The sequence below is a fragment of the Chiloscyllium plagiosum genome, unplaced genomic scaffold (assembly GCF_037043375.1).
Source record: "Chiloscyllium plagiosum isolate Xiang-an unplaced genomic scaffold, Cpla_swu_hap1 HiC_scaffold_12, whole genome shotgun sequence".
In the NCBI taxonomy this organism is placed as follows: Eukaryota; Metazoa; Chordata; class Chondrichthyes; order Orectolobiformes; family Hemiscylliidae; genus Chiloscyllium; species Chiloscyllium plagiosum.
The window spans coordinates 84,986,137-85,003,659 of record NW_028270150.1 but is presented as its reverse complement, the minus strand read 5'-3'; the positions used below and the strand labels follow the sequence as shown (position 1 = coordinate 85,003,659).

Genomic DNA, 17,523 nt, shown 5'->3' with positions numbered 1-17,523 from the left:
CAATCGATATTTTAAGAAAGGTGCTAAGGAGTATGATGATTTGAAAAGGCAATTGGTATTGGACTGTCTGCTTTTCTGAAAACCATTTTGTTGAGTCCCTTCTCAGCACTTCCTTCCCTGACACATTCTCTGATGGTGACTTATAAGAGCTAATTGTGCTCTGATGTCCTGTTGAGAGCACGCTGCAGAGTCCAAGTACGTGGAACTTGTTAATTATATTATACTCCCAGGTTAGGTAATCTCCCCTCCACGGCTGTGGGGAAAGGACTCGGATGTTGGACTGTTTGGGTAGTTTAAGAAAGGTGAGGGGAATTGTAGACCAGTTAGCCTAACACCTGCTGTCAGGAATTTAACTGAGTCTGCAATTAAAGTTAGAGTGACTGAACGCTTTGGACATTTTCAGCTCTCAAGGAGCGCGTGAATATGTATTTGTAGATTACACCTAACTAATCTGATTTTGAGGTAACTAATGTGATGGACAGTGTAACTCTATATGGACTTTCCGAGGCATTTGATAAAGTCGGTTAGAAGAGACTGTTGGCTAAATTTGTCGTTCATGGCACTGTTTGTAGTGTTCCCAAACCTCCAGGATTGGACTGCAGTCTCCAGGAATTGGTCAATCTTCTGTGCACTAAACTGAAAAAAAATTGGCACATTATATGCTTTTTGTCATTTTCTTTGAATATTTCGAGTAACTGGATACAAAATTGTGAACATATTGGGGGGAAATTTTGTTTGGCTAATGAGTCTTTGTGCTTTCTGATTAATGGTGGAAGGCAGAATGCTACAAGGATGGGTGGTTTGGATGACTAAAAGCTATCATGTGATGAGACCTCCAGGAGTAGATTGAGTCACAGTTCGCAACCTTAAACGGAAGGCAAATGGTTGGACTGATTAGCAATTTGGCAGAGCCACAGGAGATGGAGGTTGGGGTTGATGGAAAGGTAATCTAATTAGCAGTGTGTTACTGGGGAGGTGTCCCGCATGGATGTGTTGGAGATATTTTCTTTTTTTTTCCACAAGTTTACAAAAGAAAACTTAAAAAAAAGACCCAAGTATAAACATTGATATGCAGTTAAATCTTAAATAAATGATAACCAAAATCTATCAAACAAGAAAACAGTAATACAGAGAAAAAAAGACAAAACTCAACTAACTACTCATCTAACTTACAATTAACCAGAGTGTATCATTAAAATTCTTACATTATTCAAGAGGAAAAGGAAAGTCCAACGGATAACACATAAATTGAGCAGTGATATACATGCTCGGAATGTGTTAACATCAGATCATAACACAACTCGTATTTATCCAAAACATCCCGAGCATAGAGCATATAAAGTTCACAAAAATAAACGCTCTTTAGTACATTCAGATCAATATAATAAAAAAAATTTCTAAATAGTTTAAAAAAAAGTATAAAACGTATTTAAATGGAGATCTTCCCCCTTATTCCCAGGGGGCATCACATCCTTTCCAAAAAACCCATCATAACCTCTCCCAACCAGTGCCCCACCCTTGACCCAGGCACCCCACGATAGGATAAAGAAAATTCAAGTATACTACTGAACTAGAACTAACAGTGAGTACCCTATCCCCACCCCCACCCCACCCACACCAACACCTGGATATATTTGGTAATGTTAATACCATATATGAACATATATGACTATAAAATTACAGTCCCAGCAAATAATAATTAAATATATTAATACAAAATAACAGAGGAAAACAACCCTGCTCCCAAGGACAAAGATAAAATAAGATAAGGTAGCCATCTTCCCCCCCCCCCCATCTACATTAACTAGACCCCCTGGCCTATATGAATATGTATGTATATATATATATATATATATATATATACATATACATATAGGCCAGGGGGTCTAGTTAATGTAGATATATAGGGTGGGAAAGGAAATCGCTAAGTAAAGGATGAATAAATAGTCCTTCTTCCCACCCCCCGGAGATAATATTAAACAGTAAGATAATGAAAGGAAAAAAAAGGGGGATAGACCGAGGTGGGGGTTGGGCAAAACAGCATCAATTAACTCTTATAGTTTGTCTAAGAGAGTCCAAAAGTTCCTTGGCCTTCTCCGATGATCCGAAGTTAAACACGGACCCTTCATAGCCCTAGCGTAGTATAGCTGGGTAGCGCAAAGAGTATTGAATGTTTAAATCCCTTAAACACTTCTTTGCTGGGGAAAAGTCCTGAAATAACATAATCTTGGATCCTTTATGAATCATGGCTTGTGGATCTTTCCCAAGATTTCTGGAGGCTTCCAAAAGCATCTGCCTCACCTTATAGCTCTGCAGTTGGAACAGGACCGGGCGGGGGCGCTGGTTCGAGCCGGGCCCGCGTATTGTGACCCGGTAGGCCCATTCTACCCCTACCTGGCCTGATCCAGCCTCCAGATTCAATAACTGCAGAAGCCACTGTTCAAGGAACCTTGTAAGCTGGCCGCATTCGGGAAAGCCCAGCAAACGAATATTTTTTCGACCTCGAGAATCGAGGTCGTCAATGTGATTCTCTAAGGTCCGGACTTGCTGCTCGAGAGTCCGGACCTGATCCACGGCCGATTCTGCAATGGCCTCAGAGGTCGCACCCTTATCTCCGCCCTTCCGTCTCGGCATTCTATTTCTTCGATGTCTCGGCCGTGCTTTTGTAGCGCGGCCAAGAATGAATTCCACCAACTTCGGGACTCTTCTATGAAAGCATCGATCTTCGCATCGAGTTTGGAGATTATTTCTGCGAGGCTCGCCACCGTAGGTAAGTCCCCCGGGGTGACTGCGGACCCCTCTGCTGCAGGTGGGGAGGGTAGGGGTGGGGGAGGGGCTGCTGCCTGCTGAGAACTGCGGGCTCTTTTCTCCCTAGTCATTTTTACAGGAGACTGAACTGTATAAATTTAGTACTAAACCACTAATTACATTAAATAAAAACTATTTTTAGTTGATTTGGTGAGGGAGGGTGGCCCACTTTGCCTAGGTCTTGGGAGGAGCACTATAGACTCAGACTTGCTGAATCGCCGCCATCTTGGATCTCCCGGAGATATTTTCCAAACTACCTGTCTCGCACTGTTATACTCTGGAGCAGGTGGGACTTGAACCTGGAACTCCTGGTTCAGAGGTGTGGACTCTACCACTACACCACAAGGGTCCTTCTGTGTTGGATTCTCAACGATTCACAAGTCATGAATGACTTTCTGCAATTATTAAAGTCACAAATCCAAATTTGCTGATGACGTGAAGATCGGCAGCATGGTAATTGTGTAAAGAGAGGTAAATCATGATACAGAGGTTGACAGATAAAACAATGGGCAAAACTACAGTTTATTTTAATGTAGGTAAATGTGAGGTCTTTGGCTTTGAGTGCAAAATGCATGGAATAGGGCACTTTCTAAATGGTGAAAAATTAAACACTGCTGGTCCTGAAAGACATGAGGATCCAGATTGATAATCGCTAGATGGCTCAGTAGTTAGCACTGCTGCCTCACAGCACCAGGGACGCAGATTCGATTCCAGCCTCGGGCGACTGTCTGTGTGGGGTTTGCACATTCTCCCCATGTCTGCGCAGGTTTCCTCCAGGTGCTCCGGTTTCCTCCCATAATTCAAAGATGTGCAGGTTAGGTGAATTGGCCATGCTAAATTGCCCATAGTGTTCTGGGATATGTAGGTTAGGTGCCTTAGTCGGGGGTAACTGTAGAGGAATGGGTTTGGGTGGGATACTCTTAGAAGGTTGGTGTGGACTTGTTGGACCAAAGGGTTTGTTCCACACTGTCAGGAACAAATGCACAAATGATCAAAAATACACATGAAATGTGGGCCTCTTAGCTAGAGAACTAAAGTATTAAGGGAAGCAATAGGGTCTTGTTGCTTGGTGTTAGTGTCCATACCTTAGGGCCAGAAGGTCCTCCTTGTCCCAGACATATGTCTTAGATATCTGAGCAGGGAGATGAAAATAGCCATCAGGAGAGAAGTTATGATTAAGATACACAAAACTTCAATTTGTTCACACTTGGACAAGTGAGCGAGACTCTTGGTGCCACAGCTCAGTTTGTTTTTGATCTCTGCGGCATGTGGTTATATGTTTCACAGAATGATGCCTGGAAACTGGACTTCAATTACCAGGAGAAATTTCACCAACAGAGGTTGAGTTCCCCAAAATTCAGCATCTGAAGGGGTGATCTTAATATAATTTTTATAAGATATTCAGAGAAAGAGCCAATATTGATTGGGAGAACTGTTAATGTGGAGTACAGGATTGAGTGCACAGTCAAAAACAAAAGCTAGACATTTCAGAAGTGAAATTGGGAAAGACATTGCAAGCACAGGGTGGGAGAAGTATGGATCATCCTTGCGCAAATTGACATTATACAAATTGTTAATTTTAAATCTGAGATTGATCAATATTTGTCAAGGAAATGTATTAAGGGGTTTGGGGCAAAGGTAGATCTGCAGAGTTATGTTGCAGATTGGCCACATTCTTGTTGATTAGTGAGACTGTATGGCCAATTTCTTTGAGTTCCTATATTGTGTAGAAGCTCTTTCAGAAAGCATGCACCGGGACAATGGGTCAAATGGCCACCTCCTGGTTTGTAAGATTTTACAGCTTTTTTCTGCGTCAATTTATGAAGTTGACGACCTGATTCCCTTTAACAAAGGTCGCAACAATGACTATTACTGTTCAGGAATCTAAACCCTTGTTGCTGATGTTTTCACACCTTCCCATCTGTTTCTTGGAAGAATCTATTTGTCGCTCCATTGATTTCCTTTCTTTTGGAAGGTGTTGAGAGCTGTCCTACGTCACTTCTTCCAGATCACCTTTCATCTGGCTTCATTGATAAATTTAAGTGGACGATCTCAAGCTTGTCTGCAAAAAAAGAAGTGTTTGACTGTTCGCACTCCAGGCTCTGTATCAAACATGTTTTTAATACCAACCATGCAGAAACACAGCGCTTTTGAAGATGATCAGAGGCAAACTTCGTTTGTAATCTCTTTGAACAGAGGCTGAGGCATCAGTACTAACTTGGAGGTTGACCGCTTATCAATTAGTCACATCGGGTAGCAGTTGTATTTCAGTTGGCACTTTGGCTGTGGGCATTTTGAATAGATGGAAGTTTCAAGCTACTTTGTAGTAACTGTATTGCCATCTCATGTTAATTAGGGTCTTGGGATCATACAACATTTGGTTAGGTGGGGGCAGGGGATAGTGGTAGTGGCCGTTCCTCTGGCCAGACATTCTGAATTCATGTCTCACTTGCCATAGAGGTGTATACAAACATATTTTTTAAAAATTAGACTTAAAAAATTAGGCCCCCAAGCTGTTAAATGTACTGGCAGGGCCTTGAGAGGGAGAAGAAAGAAGTGTAGAAATGTACCATTGTAATTAAGATATCAGAGACTACTTTATCATTTACATTAGGGTCTCTGATCTTGCAGGTGCTCCCGATTTGAAAAATTAATCCATAATCCAAAGAGTGAGAAATGATTTTGTAAGGCTGACTAGACGTCTCCCATTCCCCCCAGTCCTGACTCCAGTCATCTGTCCAATGGCATACCTTCTGATAAGCCCGCTGAGTAAAATATGGATATAGTGAAGATAATTGTGATTGTCTCAATATTAGTGAAGTATTTTTAATCAACACCAAGGACCTGGATCTTTACCTGGCGGTGTCAACAGGAAAATGACACTCTAAAAATGAAGGAACTACCTAAAGTTTGTAATCCCTGAGAAGGACAGAGAAGGTTGGTTCTTGTGGCAGTGATAGTCTACCTACCTTTGGACCAGGAGGCTTGAGAGGTGAAGTCCCACCTAATCCAGAGGGTGTAGTGGCATCCCTTTCCAGGTTGATTGGAAAATATCTGTACCTGTTCCAGTGAGCTGAGGAAGGGCTCACAATAACCATGGAAGGAGTGGGCTCAATAGACTGAAAGGATTTTCTTTTGTTCCAGTTAGTCTGCATTTATATAGTGCCTTTATCATTAATGCAAATATTTGAGGCACTTAACAGGAGAGTTCTCACCCAATATTCGACCCTCTATCATTGTAAGAAATGTTAGGAAAGGCGAGCAAAATGCTTGATCTAAGACCATTTCTTCAAATTGTGTCTTAAAGGAGGGGAGCGTGTTAGAAAGGCCTAGTGATTTAAGAAAGGCATTTTAGAGTTTAGGTCCTCAGCAGCTTAAAAACATGGAGAATGATGGACAATGATCGGAACAGGGAATATTGAAGAGATCATAATGAAGAGTGTGATGTTCTTGGAGGATTGTAAGGCTGGAGGACATCGGAAAGCTAGGATACCCTACATTATCTGACAACATAAATCTTTGAGGGACAGAGTTGGTCTTTCCATTCTTTGCTAAATCTCGTCCACATTATCTGTATTACTTCTAGTTATAATGCAAATACCTAAAATTGAAGTGAATATTTTATTATCTTCTTATCTCAGTTTTGAAAGGTCTTCCCTTTTACTCTAAGGCTTTGCTGTTTAGTTCTAGTCTCTGTTGCCAATGGAAACATCTTCCCAATGTCCACTCTGTCTAGGCTGGGCCTGTCTGTGTCGAGCCTAAGCTTGTGGATTCAAACCATATGATGAAACTGTGATGCATCGAAGAGGCTAAAGTACTGTTGACCTTTTAAATAAATGGAGGGATCCTTAACAACCGTTGATATATTTTAAATTAATTCTGTAATGAGACCAATCAGTCCATCACTCCTGTACTGGCACTTTGAAACAGCCATGGTAGTCCATCCCGCTCTCCTCCCCATTCTCCATAGCCTTGCAAAACTCTCCTGTTCAAGTTACTAACTATAACAAACATTTTATTAACAGACAGGCACCTGTGGGACCAGGAGTTTGACACTTAATCAAATATTCCAGTTGATCAAGAGTTCCATATAATCGGGTGTAAAAACACATACTAAGCAAGAGAAACGTAATGTGGGGGAATACATAACACTGTTATGCTTTATTATTTAAGTGATTTATGCTGTAAATAATACAACTTTGCTTTCAATAAAGCTTACTGCCCAAACCCCTATTCACTCGCACCATCCCTTAACTGACTACTCGGGTAGCTGTAGATGCTGGAGATCAGAGTCGAGAGTGTGGTACTGGAAAAGCACAGCAGGTCAGGCAGCATCCGAGGAGCAGGAGAATTGATGTTTCGGGCGTAAGCCCTTCATGAAGGTGCTTTTCCAGCACCACATTCTCGATCGAGATTGCGTTGGGTTCCTAATCCCATCAGACATTCGCTCTGTTAATATCAAGGTGCCTTAAATGACCAGATGAATTAATAAGTTATAAACTTACAACATAATGCTCACTTGTGCTTGCTCTGCAGCCTTATTAGATCAATATGTTGTGACCCTATACCTCAACATTTGTATTTTTTTTCATTGCTAGAAAAGGTAGAGAAAGATCAAGCCTAACCAAGGAGAGTGGAAAGAAATGGGTGACAGCTAACGTTGCTTTTACCTTTCAGTCCCAGGCAATGCAGTGGCTCCCAATCACAGGCATGCGCTGTCCACAAAAATAGCTCCTTGACCAGACCTTGTGCTCGTGCCCGCAATTATCTCACTGTGATAGCCTCACCGTGAACAGCTGCGAGCTGATCATAGCTGTTATCTTTTCATGTTTGTGTCTTTTAAAAATTATGAACTGCAGGGAGAAAGAAAGTTTTTTTAGAACAGAGATTTGCCAGGATGGCTGCATAATGTCACAGAAAGGACTTTAATACCTCGTGTGACCTCTGTTTTTGTGGCTGTGGACTCCTGCAATATGCAGACAATCAGGAGCCAAGGAGCTGTTTACAATGAAGCTGAATGATTCTCAGCGAACTGGAAACAAGATAGAAAGACACGAGAGGCTGAGAGAGAGAAAGACACAGCAGTGTGTGCAGTTGTTTTCCCCAACAGAGGCTGCCTGTTCTTTGCAGCAAAAAAGCAAGCCAGGTTTAAATTTGAATGAAACCACTGACCTTGCTGTGAGCTGCGACTTTTGAACTGATAAATTGGAGACATTTTCACAGTGCATCAGTCACTTGGTACTTCTTATACATCAGTAGAAACTTACAGAGAAAGGTAACTGTATACTAAGGGCTAGGTTAGATGAAGTACGATCATCTCAATATAAGAATTAGGAAGCAAAGATCTGTCAACTAATGTTTCATTTTTTATACCTCCACCAATAATCTGTTTTCTTAATTTGTCTGTCTGTGTGTATGTAATATGTAGGTAAAGGTGAGTTTATAAAGGGATTAGAATTTTACTTAGTGTTGTATGGCAGTGATTTTACATCTGCAGCTATAGTCCAATTACTTATTATAATTCCTGTTGAGTACAGAATCCTGGCGTATGCTTTCTATCACCCTTGATCTGAACATGAGGTAGACTGGGGCACTCTGAGTACCTTTAAAACAAAACCTTTAACAGTTCAGTATGACTGTGGGAATAGTGGAGCCTGTGAGCTACGCCAGTGGGAGGTAACATTTGTGCGATAACAATAGGATTGGGTATTCCTCTGGAGTTGTTATAGTGTATGCAAGCTGGGGAAGGGAGAAGTTCCATTGGCCTGTGCTATGTTCTGAAATATAAATGAAGTTTTGGGTGAATAATAAGATTTCCTGAGTTTCATGGCAGCAATTGTCACCTGCCTCTAGAGCAAGAATTTGGCCCAGTGGTTTTGATGGACTACTTTGGTTTCCTGGGGATGATAACAGTTTGAACCAATAATCAGAAGATTGAGTTCAGACCAGTAATGATTGTATTGAGGCACATTCCTGATGAAGAGCCTATGCTCGAAACGTCGACTCTCCTGCTCCTCAGATGCTGCCTGACCTGTTGTTGTTCTCCAATACCACATGTTTTGACTCTGGCCTGCACCATCGGCAGTCCTCACTTTCTCCCATTGTAATGAGGTCAGACAGGTGGACCTCATAGAATATGAGTTCCCTGAATGGGGCTGTTCATCTGATCTGATCAAGGCCGATTTCTCTCTCGTTCTCCCTCTGCTGAAGGGAACTCAACCTGAGAGGGAAGGGGAAGCAGTTTAGAATTTGGAGAAGTGGGGAGGCAAAGACATTTATGTGGGCTCTTTGCAATCGCAGAAATGTCTCGATGCATTTTGGTGAGGTTTAGGCAGGGTTGTAATGTAAGAAGAGTGGCAGCTAATGGGCATGTATCAAGCAGCCAAAAACAGTAATGTGATCGTGACCGCATTATGTATTTGTGAATTTATTGAGGGATCTACGCTGACCAGGACATTAGGAATAATACCCCTGTTCTTCTTTGTAATAATGCAATGGCAACTTTTACATTCACCAGTGCAGGCAGATATGACTTTTGTTGAACCTTCCACTTGAAAGACAGCACCTCTGATATGGCAACGTTCACTCAATACTGCATTGGATTGGCAACTTTAATCATCGTGACAAGCCCTGATCGAGATTCGAATCCAGAGTTTTATGACAGTTACACACACGCAGACACGCGCACAGACACGCACAGACACAGACACGCACAGACACGGAGACACACACGCAGACACACACACACACAAGCAGACACAGACACACCAGCAACCTCTCCAGTGGAGAGTGGAATGCAAGCTGGGGAAGGGAGTGGTTCCATTGGCTTGTGCTGTGTTCTGAAATATAATTGAAGTTTTGCAGGTCAGACAGCTTTGGTGCCTCTTTGTGACAACCTGGCCTCACCTCCAGGTTATGCAGGGTAGCAGTCGGAGAATTGAATTTCATTTAGGCATGTTTTTTTGGTTCACTCGTCCCTAATTGCCAAGATACTGAGAGCCTTACTAGGCAATGTCAGAGAGCAGTTACGAGTGGGTCAGGAGTTACATGTAGACCAGATGACTGACTGACTTCCTTCCCTGGAGGTCAGTGGTGAAACCTATATGTTTGTCCAACTATTGATAATTGATTGTTTCGTGTTTACTGTCACTGAGACAAATTCACAACACCAGATTGTTTTTCTGTAAATTCCACCAGTTACCATGTTGGGATTTGAACCCATGTTCATAGAATATTAGCCTTGGGCCTCTGAATTACTAGTCCAGCCACGTTGCCCCTGCACCACTGCCTCCTCACCTTTTTATGTTTTTTTAACTTTTGCTAAAAAAAAATCTTAGCAGTGTATCGACACATGATCTAACCTTTAAATTGTATTTTTTGCTCTTTCTTATATTGTAAGGATTTTGTGATTCACACTACAAAATAAAGCCAAATATTCAATTTACAATGTGGTGATAGTGAGTTAGTCAAATAAGGTGGATTCTGAAAAATTCACAAAATGTTGGGAATTTTAATGCAAGTGTCACATGAGCAGTCATCTGTTCATGTGTCACATGGTCAAACCTCTAGGAATATGTTAGATCTGTCTTGGTAATCTGAGGTGCATGTCTGGAAGTCCAGGGCGTCATTGAGAGTCATAGAGCTGTACAGCGTGGAAACAGACCCTTCGGTCCAACTTGTCCATGCCGACTAGATATCCTAACCTAATCTAGTCCCATTTGCCAGCACTTGGCCCATAAACGCTTCCTATTCATCTACCCATCCAGATGGCTTTTTAATGCTGTCATTGCACCAGCCTCCTCCTCATCTTCTGGCAGCTCATTCCATACCCACACCTACCCTCTGCTTGAAAAGGTTGCCCCTTTCAAACCTTTCCCCTCTCACCTTAAACCTATGACCTCGTTTGGAGTCCCCCACCCCAGTGAAAGGACCTTGTCTATTTACCCTATCCATGCCCCTCATGATTTTACAAACCTCAGTGAGGTCACCCCTCAGCCTTCGACCTTCCAGGGAAAACAGCCCCAGCCTATTCAGCCTCTCCCTACAGCTCAAATCCTCCAACCCTGGCAACATCCTTGTAAATCTTCTCTGAACCCTTTCAAGTTTCACAACATCCCTCCTATAGCAGGGAGCTGCCGATAATGGCCGATGTGACATTCAGGGAGTGCACTGGTGATATTTTAATGCTTGCTGTTGGGAGAATGTGTCTCCATCCTGAGTGCTTGAGAGCAAGGACAATGCTGTGAAATAGACTCTTTGGCCGAGTTGAGCCAAACATGCGTGCTGCTTTAAAATGGGGCACAATTTGCTTTTTTTTTCCCCTGTGTTGCTGATGTCTTGAGAGTAAAGAGCAAGTCTCCAGTCTTAGTGTTGCACCTTGGTGATTGAGGAATCATTGTGCCGTCACTAAACGCAACCAAAATAGCAACGTCAAGTCTGAGCCCAAATCCCTTTCCTGTTTCTGCCCCCACCCCCCCACCAAACTTCCCGGCTTAAAAACCCTGAGGTAATTCTGGAATAGAATGTGATTGCTTGTCAGCACCTCAACAAAGACTGAGAGAATGTATAATACATGAGGCAGAGTAAACACATACACAAAACATAGTGGGGGGGGGGTGCGGTTGAGGGGGGTGTGGGTAGGGGGCAGGGGTGATCTTCAGATAACAGTCAAACGTCTCTAAGTCTGTGCTGTGTTAGAATAAAGGTTCAATTGTTTTCTGCTGCCGGGCAGGCTGAGCGAAAAGCTGGCCACTTGAACAGTACCTGCTGTTGATGGAAAGCTTTGCAGGAAGTGGGCTGTGGTTAGGTGAGGGAATGTTGCCAGCAGCTGATGTAAAAGGCAGCCGAGGCGACAGAACTTTCCATTCTTTCAGGATGTACTGTATATCTTTCAGGGAGAATGGTTAAGGCGGCTGGTGCTGAGCTTCCACGAGATGTGAAGCAACATAATGTTTTCCTTTTCCCAGCCCAGTGTGCTGAACGCACTGAGAACTCATTGACGCCAGCAAAAAAAAACAAATTACCTTGCATCAGCCTGCGCTGAAATATTCAGTCAGATAGAGATGGCCCTGATATCACTTTGTTTTCTTTTCATTCACTCATGGGATGTGGGCATCACGGACTATAAGACCATAAGACATAGGAACGGAAGTAAGGCCATTCGGCCCATCGAGTCCACTCCGCCATTCAATCATGGCTGATGGGCATTTCAACTCCACTTACCCGCATTCTCCCCGCAGCCCTGTTGACTGTGCTAACATTTCTCGCTGCACTTGAGAAGGTGATGGTGAGCTGCCTTCTTGAGTTGCTGCAGTCCGTGTGCTATAGGTTGACCCACAATGCCCTTTGGGAGGTAATTCCAGGATTTTGACCCAGTGACCATAAAGGAATGGCAATGTATTTCCAAGTCAGGATGGTGAGTGGATTGGAGGGGAGGTTGCTGGTGGTGGTATCTGCTACCTGTGACCTTCTAAATGGAAGTGGCCATGGGTTTGGAAGGTGCTGTCTAAGGACCTTTTGGTGAATGTTAGCGGTTCATCTTGTAGATAGGAATAACTACTACTACCAAGAGTCTGTGGTGGAGGGAGTGGATGCTTGTGGGTGTGGTGCCAATCAAACAGGCTGCTTTGTCTTGGAAGGTGTCAAGCTTCTTGAGTGTTGTTGGGGCTGAACACATTCAGGCAAACGTTGAGTATTCCATCACACTCCTGATTTGTAGATGGTGGACAGCTTTGGGGGTGAGTCACTCGCCACAGTGTTCTGAGCCTCTGACCTGCTCTTGTAGCCACTGTAGTTACATGGCAAGTCCAGTTCAGTTTCCAGTCAATGGTAACACTTCCCCCCCCCACCCCCCCCAACACCTAGGTTATAGTTGGGGTGGGTTACTGTATTTACATCATCAATGTAACCTGCTCCCAATGTTACAAAACTTCAGTTCCAGTGTATCCTCGCGTTTCTTTGCCCTTTAATTAAGCTGGATATGGTTGACTCCTTGCAACCTCCTGCGTGCAGATCTAAGTTTCCTATTTCCTACAATCATTCTCCCTATTATTTACTATCTATGCTACTTAACTCTCTGATCTGCTTGTATCGCTCGCAAGACAAAGCTTTTCACTGTGCCTTGGTACACGTGACAATAAATTCAATTCAATTCAATTCAATGGACATAAGCTCTGGACCTCTTTACCTCTCTCTCCCTCTTTGACAGTCATTAAAATGTATCTTTCTCACCAAGGTCTTGACCAGTTGCCCGCATCACTCACATGTCTTGCTGTCAAACTTTACTTTATGATGTGGTGATGCGTCCTGGGATGTTTTATTATGTAAAGGGGTCTATACAAATGTAAGTTTGGGAGGGAGTGATTGTGATCAAACACTCTTGGAGAGAGAATTTGAGATCAGGAGAATTTGTACAATACCATACTCAGTCCATACAATTCTCTAGGTTACAGTTTCTCGGCCTGGCTGAGAGGTTTTTCAGGGTCCACCACAAGGCACCGGTGTTGGAAATGCCAGTATTGTGAAACATGCACCAAGTGTTTACTTGAATATTTGTTCAACTTCCATGATTACCGATTTTCCTGAGCATGTTCTGAGTTTCATGTTTTGACTTTTGAGTCTAATGAAAGCGCAATTACAGTCAAGAGTTTACCAGGTTATGAGTAAAGCTTGCTTGTCTCTGGGGAAGGGGTGGTGGTGGGACTGGTCACTGATATCAATCTGCTGTCAGCAGTGGATGAGTTGTGCAGAGTGGTGCTCCCACAAACTTTGCTTATCAACGTTTAGGCTGGCTTGGCCTAGCCTCTAAAGGCCCATATTTAACCTTTGACCTGAGAAGAGGATTAGTTTCCTTGCCCCATGATGGCTGAAGTTGGGGGCACATGCTGTGGATTTTTCATTCACTTTAATATGCTTTTTAATAGCGTCTAACAGGATGCTTTTTAACTTCTGTGTTAAGAAAGTGTTGTTGAACTATTGAAAAGCTAGTAATATCTTTTGGTTCAGGCATCTACTGACTCCTCTGAAACTTTCTGGTCTGTGTTATTGCACACCAGGTCTTTCACATGTATCAGGCCTTCCCTCCTCCTCCTGCTCCAGATTCTCAGGCTTTTCCGATATCGAAGCTTCTCGAATTCTCTCTCCATCACTGCCTTCAGCTGCCTGGGCCCCTAAGCTTTGGGCTTCCCTGTCCCTATCTCTCTTGCTTTCCTCCCTTCCACCTTCCTTTAAAACCTAACTGTTTGACCAAGCTTTTTGTCAGGTGATGACAGGACACTCGGGAGTAACTTAAGCAACAGAAGTTGCTGGAGAAACTCAGCAGCTCTGGCAGAGTGAGAGTTAGCCTTTCAGGGTCTGATGAAGAGTCACTAGACTCGAAACGTTAACTCTGCTTTTCTCTCCACAGATACGCTACCAGACCTGTTGAGTGTCTCCAGGGTTCTCTGCTTGTTTTGAGATTACTAGCACCCACAGAATTTGGCTTTTATTACAAAGGATAAATCCCATCAAACAAAACCAAGAACTACATGTGGCAATATTATCGCATTAAGAGGTGTAATTTCTCCTGGATTTTAGATTAGATTAGATTCCCTACAGTGTGGAAACAGGCCCTTCGGCCCAACAAGTCCACACTGACCCTTCAAAGAGCAACTTACCCAGACCCGTTCCCCTACCCTACTTTTTAACCCCTGACTAATGCACCTAACACTACGGGCAACACTACACCAACCTGAGAGAATATGATGGAGCTTACTTTAGCATCTCGTCCTTAAGAAAATATCTTTGACATACCTACTGCACTAAAATGTCAGCCTGGCATTGAGCCAAGGCTCTTCCATAAGCATTTGCTCCAGTAAAGTCTTTTTTTGTTGTAGTTGAGTCATGCAGACTCACGGGTACGGTAAATAGGCAAACTCTTTTCCCTGGGGTCGGGGAGTCCAGGACTAGAGGGCATAGGTTTAGGGTGAGAGGGGAAAGATATAAAAGAGACCTATGGGACAACTCTTTCACACACAGGATGGTACGTGTATGGAATGAGCTGCCAGAGGAAGTGGTTGAGGCTGGTACAATTGCAACATTTAAGAGGCATTTGGATGGGTATATGAATAGGAAGTGTTTGGAGGGATATGGGCCGGGTGCTGGCAGGTGGGACTAGACTGGGTTGGGGTATCTGGTCGGCATGGACAGGTTGGACCGAAGGGTCTGTTTCCCTGCTGTACATCTCTATGACTCTGATGTTTCACAGCTTGTTGCTCGCATAACGTTACAACGGAAGGTAAGTTTCAAGATACAAACACCATCTATTTACACTGACTGAAAAGGTTGTGAGGAGCCCGAATGCTCTTAGGGCATGTCGATAATCTGTGTTTGATGAGTTGTGCTTCTCTTTGTCAGTGGCCCCTTCAGTACTAAAACAGGCGTTGTATTTTAATCTGAAGTCCTGTGTTATCTGTCACACATTCCAGGACAGCTTTTGGCTTCTAGGGCAGGAGATATGAGGCTTGTAAAAGATGAATTTAATGGCTCTGAAACCGTACAGGGTTTCTCCCAGTCTTTGAAGGACCTGAGGAGAATGCGTCAATTCCGTGGAGTTTTAGCAAAGGCTGAAGTATGATAAAAATGTGAATTGGTTTACGATTTTAAATAGGAATTGAAATATAGCTGATGGCAGGTTAACCCGAAGGCAGTATTCTGTTTCAGATAATAACTTCAGATGACTCGTGCAACCTAGAGTGAATGGCGACTTAGTAGGTTGATAAATCAAGAGGAGAGTTGGACCTCTGGGAATGTCATTAGTGGATATTAACTTTGATCCGGGCTGGTTAAAAGGCATCGTGAGTGAAGGGGCTGAACAAATATGTCTGCAGCATTGCACACGGGAGGCACCTTTTTTGTTTTCTAGAATGTTCTGTCCACACCTACCAAGTCTCTTGAGGGGGGTGGGGGAGTCAAAAGGTTGCTTTAGTCCGTGACTGATTGACTCGTCGTGTTTGACTCTAACCTTGTGATTTTGCTGCAAGCCAAGGTGCTGGGGTTGGGTTGGTGGAAGAGAGGGGCAAACAGTTTGGGGAACGGTCTTACCCGGCTGACGGTTGGGTTTCCCCAAAAATGCTCAAGACAGATCCCACCCTCCTGCTCGCTGCTACATTCTCTGCACGTTGTAACAGATTGACTTGTGTTCTTGTTCTCGGAAAGTCTCAACATTTTGAATGGTGTCAACCGTGGCCTTGTGTTACATCGCTGGTTTTCCATGTATGGGTTTCCCTGCAATTGTTAGCACCCTCCCGAGGACAGCCCCGTGATTATTCACGCGCCCGTCTGAAACCCTGGCTTCCATGTGACAGCCTTGGGGGTCAGAGAGAGAGGCTAGCTATCATTCCAGAAAATTTACGCCCAAGTGTAAGGTTGAAAAGAGCAGAAACTTAAAAGGAGCAGCTATGTTTCCATTCAGTGGGCAGAAATCTTGAAATGCATGCAGTGAATCCTGGAATCACTGCATGCATTCCTCCCCCATCTCCTTCTCCAACTGTGATCAGTGGCCTGGTTTAGATAAACCCAGATTTTACACTACAAGAGGCTGAATCCTATTGGGTAACAGTTTCAAAGGGAAGTAATTTTTAAAGCCTTCAAAAGAAGCTGGAGATATGAAAGGAGATATTACAGAGGTTAAATTCATTTATCCAGGAAATAAATGATTATGTTCAGGGTGTGGAACAAAGACAAATGGAACTGAGATTATCCGGAGAGGGTACTAATGGGAGTAGATGGGGAGGCTTCAGTTGAGTAGTGAAGAAGGTGTTTGCCTTTATTGGTCAGTGCATTAAGTAAATGAGTTGGGAGGTCATGTTGCAGCTGTACAGCACATTTGTTAGGCCATCTTTGCAACACTGTGCTCAGTTCTGGTCTCCCTGCTATAGGAAAGATGTTGATAAACTTTAGTGGGTTCAGCAAAGGTCTCCAAAAATGTTGCTGGGTTTGGAGGGTTTGAGCTATAGGGAGAGGCTGAACAGGCTGGGGCTATTTTTCCGGGAGCATCGGGGGCTGAGGGGTGACCTTATAGTGATTTATAAAATCATGAGGGGCATGGATAGGGTAAATAGACAATGTCTTCTTCTCAAGGGAAGGGAGTCCAAAACTAGAGGGCATAGGTTTAAGATGAGAGGGGCATAATGTAAAAGGGACATAAGGGGCAGCTTTTTCACGCAGAGGGTGGTGCGTGTATGGAATGAGCTGCCAGAGGAAGTGGTGGAGGCTGGTACAATTACAGCATTGAAAAGGCATCTGGATGGGTAAATGAATAGGAAAGGTTTGGAGGGATATGGGACGAGATTGATTTAGGATATCTAGTCCGCAGAGACAAGTTGAACCGAAGAGCCTGTTTCACTGTAGAATATCTCTCTGACTGTGTCTCTCTCTATGTCTATGTGAAACATGATACATACTGTGTTTGGAGTGTTATTAATTTTGAGTTTTACTCCAGTCAGAACAGACCATCATGACCTCCTCTGTCTTAGAGATAAATGTGCGATTTTTGTGGAATTGCATTCTTTTGAGGAGCTGACCTTCAGACTTTGATCAATCCTCATAAATAAACCCATGCTAAATTGTTTCTTTAAGAATTGAGTCTCCTTTGTCCCTGTGTCATAGCCTGTGTTGCAGTTTGTTGTAGCTGCTTTTGACTTGTTGATCCCAAACACTGGATGTACCAAAAGCTTT

The 17,523-nt window shown here is 43.3% G+C and overlaps 1 protein-coding gene across 1 annotated transcript in view; it reads left to right on the top strand.

The window, feature by feature from the left end:
* wwc3 (WWC family member 3) overlaps window positions 1–17,523 on the top strand; it is a 187,234-nt gene that overhangs the window by 111,562 nt on the left and 58,149 nt on the right. The gene's annotated exons all lie outside the window — the stretch shown is intronic.